This window comes from Podarcis pityusensis (assembly GCF_964106645.2).
Source record: "Podarcis pityusensis genome assembly, chromosome: 4".
Taxonomy (NCBI): domain Eukaryota; kingdom Metazoa; phylum Chordata; class Lepidosauria; order Squamata; family Lacertidae; genus Podarcis; species Podarcis pityusensis.
In genome coordinates this window covers 9223970-9236257 of record NC_138027.1, presented here as the reverse complement: position 1 = coordinate 9236257, position 12288 = coordinate 9223970, and the positions used below count along the sequence as shown (strand labels likewise).

Below are 12288 nucleotides of genomic sequence, written 5' to 3'. Positions count from 1 at the left end.
TAGTGTTTTGTTGGAAAACGCCCAGAGTGGCTGGGGAATTTATAAATAATATATTATTATTATTATTATTATTATTATTATTATTAGGACAGAGGCAAAAGTGGGTGGAGCAAGGAAGGTCAAACTTATCTGTTTGTTGTTGTTAAATGCATTGTCAAGCCTTCCCCAGCAGGTGTCACAACGGTTTCAACCATTTAAAGATCAGTATTTAAAAACATTTGAAACAAATATAGAGGCTTTATCTCAGATCTTGGACACATTTCCAGTCAGGCAAAAACACCCAAGGGGTGGCACGGAGCAGGGCTCAGGGGTTGTATAGCCTAGTGAGATTCTCGAGGGCCAAATAGAGAGGGCTGGGGGCCACATTTAGCCTTCAGGTCCTGAGTCCCTCTGCCTCGCCCAAGTTTACAATAGAGTGGTACCTTGGGTTAAGCACTTAATTCGTTCCGGAGGTCCATTCTTACCTGAAACTGTTCTTAACCTGAAGCACCACTTTAGCTAATGGGGCCTCCCACTGCCGCCATGCCGCCGGAGCACGATTTCTGTTCTCATCCTGAAGCAACGTTCTTAACCCGAGGTAATATTTCTGGGTTAGCGGAGTCTGTAACCTGAAGCGTCTGTAACCCGAGGTACCACTGTAAAGCAGATCTGGGGTATTTGAGCTGTAGATCTCCTCGCTGCTGACGGCTGTTGTGTATTTACGCTGGCTTCTGGCAATTCGAAATGGCCTGGGGAATACTCGGCTTATCCTATCAAGAAAAGAAAAGAACTTAATATAATCTGAGTTGTTTCCAAAGACAAAGGTGGCAGTCAAGAAACTGGGAGTGGGGCATAGTTCTTCCCCGGGGAGGGGGGAGGGAGGGGACAAATAACTTTCAGGCATTTTGTTTGCAGCTAAAGTTGGGGCGTGGGACGCAGGTGGCACTATGGGTTAAACCACAGAGCCTAGGACTTGCCGATCAGAAGGTCAGCGGTTCGAATCCCTGTGACACGGTGAGCTCCCGTTGTTCGGTTCCTGCTCCTGCCAACCTAGCAGTTCGAAAGCACGTCAAAGTGCAAGTAGATAAATAGGTACTACTCTGGTGGGAAGGTAAACGGCGTTTCCGTGCGCTGCTCTGGTTCGCCAGAAGTGGCTTAGTCATGCTGGCCACATGACCCGGATGCTGTACGCTGGCTCCCTCGGCTTATAGAGAGAGATAAGCGTGCAACCCCAGAGTCGGTCACGACTGGACCTAATGGTCAAGGGTCCCTTTACCTTTAAAGTTGGGGCAAAAGTTAACACCTGAAACCTCCAGAGAGGGATTGCAGGGTCTGCAGGCAGAGAGGGGCCAGCTTCTGTCCTTGGCAATAAAAGGATCTCCAGGGGGCAAGCGCTGGGCAAGACCGCTGCTTGAGATGTTGCCAGTCACAGTAGGCAATGCTTGCAAATATTATTCATTTGTTAATTGCTTCCATGAGATACCCCAAAGTGATTTGCAATACCTTCCAAGGAGCTCATTGGATGGTGGCTAACAGATTGAGGTTGAATCGTGACAAGACAGAAGTACTGTTTTGGGGGGACAGGGGGCTGGCAGGTGTGGAGGACTCCTTGGTCCTGAATGGGGCAACTGTGCCCCTGAAGGACCAGGTGCGCAGCCTGGGAGTCATTTTGGACTCACAGCTGTCCATGGAGGTGCAGGTCAATTCTGTGTCCAGGGCAGCTGTTTATCAGCTCCATCTGGTATGCAGGATGAGACTCTATCTGCCCGCAGACTGTCTCGCCAGAGTGGTGCATGCTCTAGTTATCTCTCGCTTGGACTACTGCAATGCGCTCTCTGTGGGGCTACCTTTGAAGGTGACCTGGAAACTATTAATCCAGAATGCGGCAGCTAGACTGGTGACTGGGAGCGGCCGCCGGAACCACATAACACCAGTCTTGAAAGACCTACATTGGCTCCCAGTACATTTCCGAGCACAGTTCAAAGTGTTGGTGCTGACCTTTAAAGCCCTAAATGGCCTCGTCCCAGTATACCTGAAGGAGCATCTCCACCTCCATCATTGTGCCTGGACACTGAGGTCCAGTGCCGAGGGCCTTCTGGCGGTTCCCTCCCTGCGAGAAGTGAGGTTACAGGGAACCGGGCAGAGGGCCTTCTCAGTAGTGGCACCCGCCCTGTGTAACACCCTCCCGCCAGATGTCAAAGAGAAAAACAACTCCCAGACTTTCAGAAGACATCTGAAGGCAGCCCTGTTTAGGGAAGCTTTTAATGTTTAATACACTGTTGTATTTTAATATTCTGTTGGAAGCCACCAACTATTGTATTTTAATATTCTGTTGGGCGGGGTATTTTTTATTATTATTATTATTATTATTATTATTATTATTATTATTATTATTATGTACAGGGTTCTCCTCCCCATTTCAACCTCACAGCAACCCTGCGAGGCAGTCTAGGCGAAGAGATTGCAACTGACCCAAGGTCAGCTTCATGACTGAGTGGGGATTTGAAACCTGGTCTCCCAGGTCCTAGTCCAACACTCTAACCATTACACCACACTGTAGTAAGACAATCCCTGCCCTTGGGCTAAAAAATCTAAAAAGGTACAGCACACGAGGAAAGAGGTGTGGGGAGGGTAGAGGAAAAAGTAAAGAGCAAGCTTCTTAAAGTCACAGTTTTTAGAATGACCACCTGGGATGGAAACAGTTCATGTAGCCTTCCTTGACCCATCCCTTGTCCCTGTTACTTGTCTAGGTCTGGAGCCTCCAGTCGTGGTATTGATCCTGCTGCCGCCACTCACCCTTCTGCTCTTCGGGATGTGCCTGGCGTACCTGATCAGGTAAGAGCATTTTCTTCTCTTTCTAGTTTTGAAGAAGGCCTCTGCCTAGCTCACTGGTCAGGAGGCAAAAGCTTTGTGACCTTCTGAGGACCACATGTCAGTGGTGGGAGGGGCCAAAGTGGGTGGGGTAATATATATTACTTTTGCCCAGCTGACTCACTTATACACACACTTACACATGCTTTCTCCATTCTCCATCAAGACAAGCAAGAGGCATTGCCAGAGTTCAGGGATACCTTTCACTCAGGCAAAGCACTCGTGGAGGGTGCAAAGCTGTTGGAGAGAAAGATTTGGGAACGAGATCCTTATTCTCTTGCAGCAGAGTTAGCTCAATGGCAGTTGCTCCAAGCACATTAAAACCTGGTTAGATTTACATCTGCCTTCATCCATCTTTAAACAAATGTTTCCCACAAAAATACTTAGGCTAGAATAAATCACAGACACGTAGCTTTGCAAGTAAGTGAATGCTTTACTCACAGAGTTTCCAGAAGTTACCAAAAACAAGTCTCCATCCGATGGCAGTAAATAGAAAAGAAAAAGGTTGCAAGTGCCCCCCCCCCTTTTTTGTACAGTACTTGTTTTCCTTACAAAAAAGCACCTGCAGTCTTTGGGTTAACAAAGATGCAGGCTATACAATTTCTCTTCTGGATAGATTCAATTCACTTGGTTTTTCCTGCAACTGGGAGCCACTGACTGCATGTCTCCTTCTTTGCTTATTCCAGGAAGCACCAAGAGAAAGACAGATTGGGGGGCAGAGCCTGCTGAGAACCTGCTAAGCCACACCCACCTGCAACCTGATCTCTGGGCTCAGGTTAACTCTTTCATGCACGCAAGTGTGAATCAGTAACCCTATGTAACAACAGAATCAGAGCCAATGAGGGGTGTGGCCTGAGGTGAGAGGGATAGTTGTCCTAGGCATAGTTCTTCCTCATCCCTAGATACATGCATGATTAATAATAACAAGGGCTTTGTACATTTATTATTATAAGTAATAGTTGTTGTTGTAGTAGTAGTCTATAGCCCTATAGCCACAGGTCTCAGGGTGGTTCACAAGATTAAATCACAATATAAAAACATAAGTTACAGAATTTAACAGATGCAAAACAGGTTCTCAGCTTTGGCTGGCCATCCAAATTCGCATGGAACATCCAGCTTGGTACAAACTTAGCAATCCACTCTGGCACAGAGTTCATTCAGGCTCCATTTGGCTTGCACGGCTCCTTCCAACCCAGCCATAGGCAGGAATCCGCTCCACGTTTTGTCGACTGTCTATTCTGAGTCAGCCTTCAGTCTCACAAAGGGAGAGTTACTGGGAGGTCTAATTGGTTAATGACTGCAGACCTTGGGAAATAAATTGTGCTAACTAAGTGTTACGCGTGGAACAATTATGACATGCCAGGTGTTCAAAATCCTCTGACAATTCAGGAGTTCACAGATTTCCTGCTTAGCACTTAGAAAAATAAGAGCACCGAATCATTAATACATTAAGGTGAGCAAGCGCCCACTTGCAACGTTTGGCATTGACCCTAAAATGGTCTAGGCCAGGGTGATGTCGTTGGACTATAGCAGGGTTTCCCAAACGTGGGTCTCCAGCTTGTTTCAGACTACAACTCCCATCATCCCTAGCTAGCAGGACCAGTGGTCAGGGATGATAGGATCTGTAGTCCAAAAACAGCTTGAGACCAAAATTGCACTATGACATCCATCTGCATCCCTACTTTTGTAGAAGATCCCTGGTAGGCAATTATAATAATAATAATAATAATTTATTATTTATACCCCGCCCATCTGGATGGGTTTCCTCAGCCACTCTGGGCGGCTTCCAACAGAATATTAAAATACAATAACCTATTAAACATTAAAAGCTTCCCTAAACAAGGCTGCCTTCAGATGTCTTCTAAAAGTCTGGTAGTTGTTTTTCTCTTCTATATCTGGTGGGAGGGCGTTCCACAGGGTGGGCGCCACTACCGAGAAGGCCCTCTGCCTGGTTCCCTGTAACTTGGCTTCTCGCAGTGAGGGAACTGCCAGAAGGCCCTCAGCGCTGGACCTCAGTGTCCGGGCTGAACGATGGGGGTGGAGACGCTCCTTCAGGTATACTGGGCCAAGGCTGTTTAGGGCTTTCAAGGTCAGCACCAACACTTTGAATTGTGCCCAGAAATGTACTGGGAGCCAATGTAGGTCTTTCAAGACCAGTGTTATATGGTCTCGGCGGCCACTCCCAGTCACCAGTCTAGCTGCCGCATTCTGGATTAGTTGTAGTTTCCGGGTCACCTTCAAAGGTAGCCCCACATAGAGCGCATTGCAGTAGTCCAAGCGAGAGATAACTAGAGCATGCACTACTCTGGAGAGACACTCTGCGGGCAGGTAGGGTCTCAGCCTTCATACCAGATGGATGCGTACAAGAAAGAGCTTTCAGGTGTCACAACAGTCTTCATTCCCAGCTGAAGAAAAGTCTCTGGAGGACATGGGGTAGAGGAAGCTGTTGTAGAGGATATTTATTTGTTTGTTTGTTTTTGGGGGGGCAAACTTGGATTCCCAACAAGACATCCCAGAACTGATGAGAGATAGGCAGTAACAACAGCAGAGCTTGATTGTACAACCTGCATCAGTTTATCTGAGCAGGGTTGTGTGGGCCACCGACTGATAAAATTTGGCAGGTTTATTGAAACTGTGATTGACGGTGGTACTTTGGTTCCCAAACTTAATCCGTTCCAGAAGTCTGTTCCAAAACCAATGCATTCCAAAACCAAGCACGCTTTCCCATAGAAAGCAATGCAAAACGGATTAACCCTTTTCTAGACTTTTAAAAGCAACCCCAGCAGCAATTTAGCATGAATTGTACTATCTAACGAGACCACTGATCCCTGAAAGGAAAGCAATAATCAATGTACTGTACTATAAAATGAATAAGACAGTATTGTAGATGATAAAAAGTAAAATTATTCTTTCTTCTTACCTGCACTGATGCTAGTTGTCGTTTGGATGGGGGCTTTGATCCATTTCCTCAGTCACACAATCAGTCAGTAGCTGAACAGGGTTCCACAGAGTCACAAAAACAAATGAACCGGGAAAAACCTCAAAAACAAAAATGCAAAATTAATAGCGGAAATAAAAGCGCCAACCTTAATCGGTTCCAGAAGTCTGTTTGACTTGCAAAATGTTCGAAAACCAAGGCGCACCCCAGAAACAATAGCTGACAGCCGCATCGGACGTTCAGCTTCCAAAAAACGTTCGAAAACCAGAACACTTATTTCTGGGTTTTCGGCGTTTGGGAACCAAGGCATTGTTTGAGAACCAAAGTACCACTATTTCCCACATAAATCCCATGGGTGTTTCTCCAGGGGAAGGGATTTCCAATTTCACCTACATGATTTACTTCGAAGGAAATTTGGAACGATCCGAGGCACTTCGATGCTTAACAAAGAACTGGAAATGTCTGGAGATGCCGAGGCAAGCTCTCTGAGGCTGGTGCCATGTGAAGAGCAAACACCTATTTTGGGATGGGGTTTGAGATGAGCTTTATTTATTTCAGAATTTATCTGTTTTGTAAAATCTGTACACCGCTTGGTTTGTAAAAAAAAACTGCAAAGTGGTTTGTGGTGGTGGTGATGGAGCAATTAATGTCTGCTTGAAAGACACTGTACTTATATTAACTGAATCTAAGAGTTTCCATCAAAAAAGTACAATTTAAAGGGGGGGATGCTTTAATTATATGCTTGTGAAGGAGAAGAGGACTGAGCAGTGATTCATGCTGGGGTGCAACAGGACTCCCCCAGGACTGATAATTTAGCTGGGCCTGTGCATTGCGAGTGCTTCAGTGATAAAATCATCTCCGATGCAGCCAAGTTATTCCCCCAAAATCATTCCCCCAGCAGAGTCAGATGGGACAGAGGCAAGTCCAAGAAGGGAGACTCAGGCTGGGGTGCAACAGGCAGCCTTCTCTGAGCATGGATAATTCTGCTGTGCCAAAAGTAATACAGTGAACATGACTGCCTAACATGAATAGCTTGGGAGTTACAGAGAGCCGGTTTTGGGGTTGATTGAATGACCTGGTTGCACCCGTGATGGAGGAATGATGAAGTTCCCCTTCCTAGGCTGACTGGAAGGAAGAAAGTGGATCACGCAGAGAGAAGTCGGGCAGCCTCTTTTCTGAGGGACTAATTTGGGCCCAGAGAGGGTGGGGGTGTCAGGGCTGGAGTCAGTCGCAGGTCAGTAATAAAGGAAGCAGATCTCCGTTGTCAATGAAGTTAACTCTTTATTTAAGGAACAGCAGTCACGAAATTAAAAGATGCCTGCTTCTTGGGAGAAAAGCAATGACAAACCTAGACAGCATCTTAAAAAGCAGAGACATCATCTTGCTGACAAAGGTCTGTAGAGTTAAAGCTCTGGTTTTCCCAGTAGTGATGTATGGAAGTGAGAGCTGGACCATAAAGAAGGCTGATCGCCGAAGAATTGATGCTTTTGAATTCTGGTGCTGGAGGAGACTCTTGAGAATCCCATGGACTGCAAGAAGATCAAACCTCTCCATTCTGAAGGAAATCAGCCCTGAGTGCTCACTGGAAGGACAGATCCTGAAGCTGAAGCTCTAATACTTTGGCCACCTCATGAGAAGAGGAGACTCCCTGGAAAAGAGTCTGAAGTTGGGAAAGATGGAGGGCGCAAGGAGAAGGGGACGACAGAGGATGAGATGGTTGGACAGTGTTCTCGAAGCTACCAGCATGAGTTTGACCAAACTGCAGGAGGCAGTGGAAGACAGGAGTGCCTGGCGTGCTCTGGTCCAGGGGGTCACGAAGAGGCGGACATGACTAAACGACTAAACAACCACATTCAAGGAACATACAAATCAGCTTAGTGGTCTCAGCAACACCCCCTATGGAGCAGTTGCCAGGATTGAAGGTCTCTGCCTTCCACCTTTCTAAGGCTCCTCCTTTCCTGGATGTTTCCCAATCAGTCTCAAACTGTGTCTGCGCACCTCTGACCTCCCCATTACTTTGCAAATTTTTGGAGACCCGGGTGTAGGAGCTTGTTACAGCAGGAGAGAGAGGCGATACGATAATCTTTATTGTCATTGTCCCATACAGAACAACGAAATTGAAAAAAAAAATCTACATGAGGCATTCAAAACCAACAAGCCTGCTATCCCAGCTTTGCCAACCTGGTTAGCCCCCTAAAAACTCTGATACCCCATTTTTAAAATACAATATACTCCCACAGAGACTACCTTACACCGTGTTTAAAACCAAAATCGCATTTGGATAGAAACTGTTTCTCAGGCGGCTAGTCCTAGTCTTTATAACCCTGGACCTTCTTCCAGAAGGCAGGAGCTGAAAGAGATCATTTCCGGGGTGCGTACTATCCTGCGCTATCTCTGCCGCTTTCTTACGGCACCTGGAAGCATAGATTTGATCCAAGGTGGGAAGAGTGTACCCAATTATTCTCTCCGCAGTCTTTACAACCCTGGACAGCATTGTTTTTCCCCGGACCGTGCAGTTCCCTGGATTTTCCAGCAGTCCCTTGACCCCCCTCTGTTTCAGCGTCAGAGTCTGAACTGCTTCCTGTCACAGGTTCTTCCTGCTCACTAAACCCTGTTTCTCCATCAGCATCTAGCACCTCTTCTCAAACTTCCACTTCTGACCTCTCCTTGAAGCCCCACCTTCCTACCCTGGGGATTCCCTTGGGGGTTCCCTTGAGCCTTCCTCCTCTGGGGTTTCCCTTGGGGGGGTTCCACGTCTGGTGCCCCCCACCACTCCTTGTTTTCCAGCCAGTCTCTGACAGCGAGTGCCTCAAATTTGGTAAAGTATCATGGTACATAAATACGCCTTTGCGTGAAGCTTGGGAAATCACGGTCTCCCGCCTTGTCCAGCCACCGCCGGCGATGGTTACGAAATGTAGGGTGTGTGTAGAAGGTGTTGCTGTTGTTGCAGCTGTTGCTTCTTGGCCCAAGAATGGTGCGCGCTTGTTCAGAGTGAGGGTGGTCCGGCCAGCATGCCAGAAAGAGGCTTGCGTCCAGAGTCAATACAATGCAGATCAGATGCTCTCTGGGGAACCATGAAATCACCTTCTGATTTACAGGAGGGATCAGGGCCTTGCAGAGCCAGGCAGAGGCCCGGGCCAGGTAGATAATGTGCCCCCCCTTTTTTTTACCCTGGGGTTACCTGAAGTCTTATAAATAGGTAAGTATATAAATGATTTTCACAAAAATTATGCTGACAAATGATTTTATTTCAAGGCTTGAACCGTATATGCATATAAAGACAAAATGGAAAATATAGGTATACAATAGTGCTTTTAAAAAATACATAGGGAAAAGGGTTGTGAATATGCTGACCGAGGCACCCTTTGGAATCGGAGGCCTGGGCCAAGTGGCCCATATGCCCCCCCCCTCTGTCTGGGCCTGGGAGGGATAACCCGCCAGCCTTCCACCTACACCAAGATAACTAAAGCTGTCCTAAGACCTTCTGACATCTCCACATTCATTCATTCTGGTCCTTATAGCCTGCTCAAGTGAATGACTCAGATATCTTCATCAGCCACGGGTGGAGGCGAAATTGATCTGGGTCATGTAATTGGGTGACTGGCTTTTGGATTTGATCTATGAATTGAGATAATGACATGAGGTAGCTATGAGCCCGCCACTCCCACTGAGCCTCTTGGGCTTGCTGGTCGGAAGGTCGGCGGTTTGAATCCCCGGGACAGGGTGAGCTCCTGTTGCTCGGTCCCAGCTCCTGCCAACCTAGCAGTTTGAAAGCACACCAGCGCGAGTAGATAAATAGGTACTCAGAGCTATCTTTTCCATTTGGCTGAGTGGCGCCATGCACCACAGCGCCCGCCCAGCAGGGGAAGCCAGCAGCAGGTCCGCCACCCTCCGCTGACTCGGGAGTCTTCTCGGGTCTCCTCAGAGGAGGAGGCGCCATGCCGAAAGCCCCACAGAGCAGTGTCTGGCACTGGCCACAGGCAGGGAGAAGATGGGAAGGAGGCAAACATGTAGAGGAGGGAGGGAAGGAAGGAGAGAAGGAAAAGCTCCCTCAACTCAGGACCCTTTTGTGGCAGGAAGGTAAACCGTGTTTCCGTGCGCTCTGGTTTCCGTCACGGTGTCCCATTGTGCCAGAAGCGGTTTAGTCCTGCTGGCCACATGACCTGGAAAGCTGTCTGTGGACAAACGCCGGCTCCCTCAGCCTGAAAGCGAGATGAGTGGTGCAACCCCGTAGTCGCCTTTGACTGGACTTAACTGTCCACGGGTCCTTTACCTTTTTAGCTTTTACCTGTTACCCAGAATGGGATACAATTTCCCATGGGAATTCTATAATGAATTGAAAAGGATCTTTAAAATAACCTTTGTAAAAATAAACAAACAAGCCCAGAAGCCTTTCTTTTGGGAATTATAGGGACAGAACTACCTAAACTGTATAGAAACTTATTCATGTACGCGACTACAGCAGCAAGAATGTTACTTGCCCCAAAATGGAAAGAAGCAGAAGTCCCAGCACAGGAATAGTGGATTCAAAAACTTCTGGAATATGCAGAAATGGTGAAACATACAATCAAAATAACAAACTTTTTATAAAAGAATGGAAATGGTTTATTGAAGATCTTGCAGGAACTCAGATGGCCCCATGAGATCTCACGAGAGCATCCCAGGACATCTGAAGATGGTGTACTGATTCTGTCCCGGGATATTCTCGTGGGGTTTAATTCCGAGGGTTTGCATATACACATTTCCCTGGACCCCCACATAAGAAGCAATCATACTGCATCATTGATACAATAATAGTGCATTTGTGATGGATTTGTACTGGGCCGTCCGCACTTCCTTAGTTGTTGTGTAATCATTCCACTTTAATCGTTGTTCTGCAATGCTTCCCCAATGTTTCTCCATTATTGCCATCTGGAGGAGGGCAATCTTATGCTGTTGTGGAACTAAAGTAGAGCAACATGCTCTAATTAGGCCACTGAAGCTTTCCCATCTGTTTATCTACAGGCAAGGCTCAGTTTTTGCACTCCAGGCTGTTGTACTTACTTACTTACTTACTTACTTACTTACTTACTTACTTACGTCAGGAATGAGCCAGCTCCAAGCAAAGGTTTGCAGTCAACTGCAGAAAGCAGCCAGGAACAGGGAGACTCAGATGTTAGTCAGGCAGGGGAGAGCTGGCAGCTGCAGACTCCGACTCTTCCTGACCTTGACGAGCAAGCTGATAAGGCAGTAGCTGAGAGCAAGCTAGAACACAGCCAAAGCTCACAGGAAGCACAAAACAGCGTGAACAGCCTCTCAGAACAGGAAGAGGTTGGAGGTGATCCACTCAGTCCAAAGAGTCGGCAAATGGGAGGGCTGTTGGATAGGAAGCAATACAAGAGACGTAAGGGTCATAAGTTCAATATCTTCTGTCATCTCTGGAAGGAGTCTTCAGAAGGGTCATCTTGAGTAATGATGCTGGAGGCTTGGTTGAAGCAGTCCATAGCTATCTGTTTGTTTTTGCAATAAATCCTCCTTTTTAATTACCTACACTTACTGTGTTATCAAGTGGGGAACCTGGACTCCTGATACTTACTTACTTACTTACTTACTTATTTACTTACTTTATTTATTTCCGGTATTTATGTACCGCTTTTCACCAAAAAAAGACCTCAAAGTCCACCCAACCCCAACTGAAAGGTGGTTATCCTGAATTATAGACTCTGTTCACCCCCAGGGTTCCATAATTTGACTGGCCACCTGCCTACCAGACACCTTCCAGCAGACCCATGTAAAGTGGGCATGATTTGCTATGATCTGTATAGATAGTTACAAAATATAACGATGCTTTCCTGGCTCCTTTTCAGGCACAGCGCCCTCTATCACCAAGTCATCAAAGGGCCTAAGAAGTTACTGCTGACTCTGGATGACCTCACTTTCGTCAACACCAAACTCAGTAGAATGGTAGGCAATCCAAGTCATGCAACAGCTGGCACTGACTTTGCACCTAAGCGAAATCTGTTCATGGGGAGGAGTTTCCTCCCACCATTTTTCATTACACCGTCACAGGAGCTCCTTCTCATGAGTTATCTTTTCAGCTAAGTGTTAACTGCACATATTTTTATAGCAAAGCAAAAATTTCAAATCCTGCAAGATTTTCCACTTGGGAGCAATTGGACTTCTGGCAGCTGCCATCACCCTTGACAAAAGTTCCTGAGAGCTGAAATATTTCGGTTGATTGTTCCACAGATTTAGTAAACAAAGCTGTGGTGAAGTTTGAATGGGATAACTGAGTATTTTGGTCATTTCTTGATAAGCCATTGTCAAGATATCTGGGGGCAGTCCCACCATATGTGGAAAAAGTGCCTTTTCCCCCCACAGCTTCTCCAACAATTCTGAGTAGATTGTGGTGTCATATGGGCAGTTTGCATGGGGGGAGTAGGTGGGTGGACATTTAGCTGAAAAGATAACTCATGAGAAGGAGCTAAACCACTGAGCCTCTTGGGCTTGCCGATCAGAAG

General features: G+C 46.7%; 1 protein-coding gene across 1 annotated transcript in view; it reads left to right on the top strand.

Annotated features, from left to right (window-relative positions):
• The window catches only part of LOC308476355 (retinal guanylyl cyclase 2-like), a gene marked incomplete at its 5' end in the record, with an annotated part of 50226 nt that overhangs the window by 8725 nt on the left and 29213 nt on the right, over nt 1-12288 (top strand). The gene's annotated exons all lie outside the window — the stretch shown is intronic.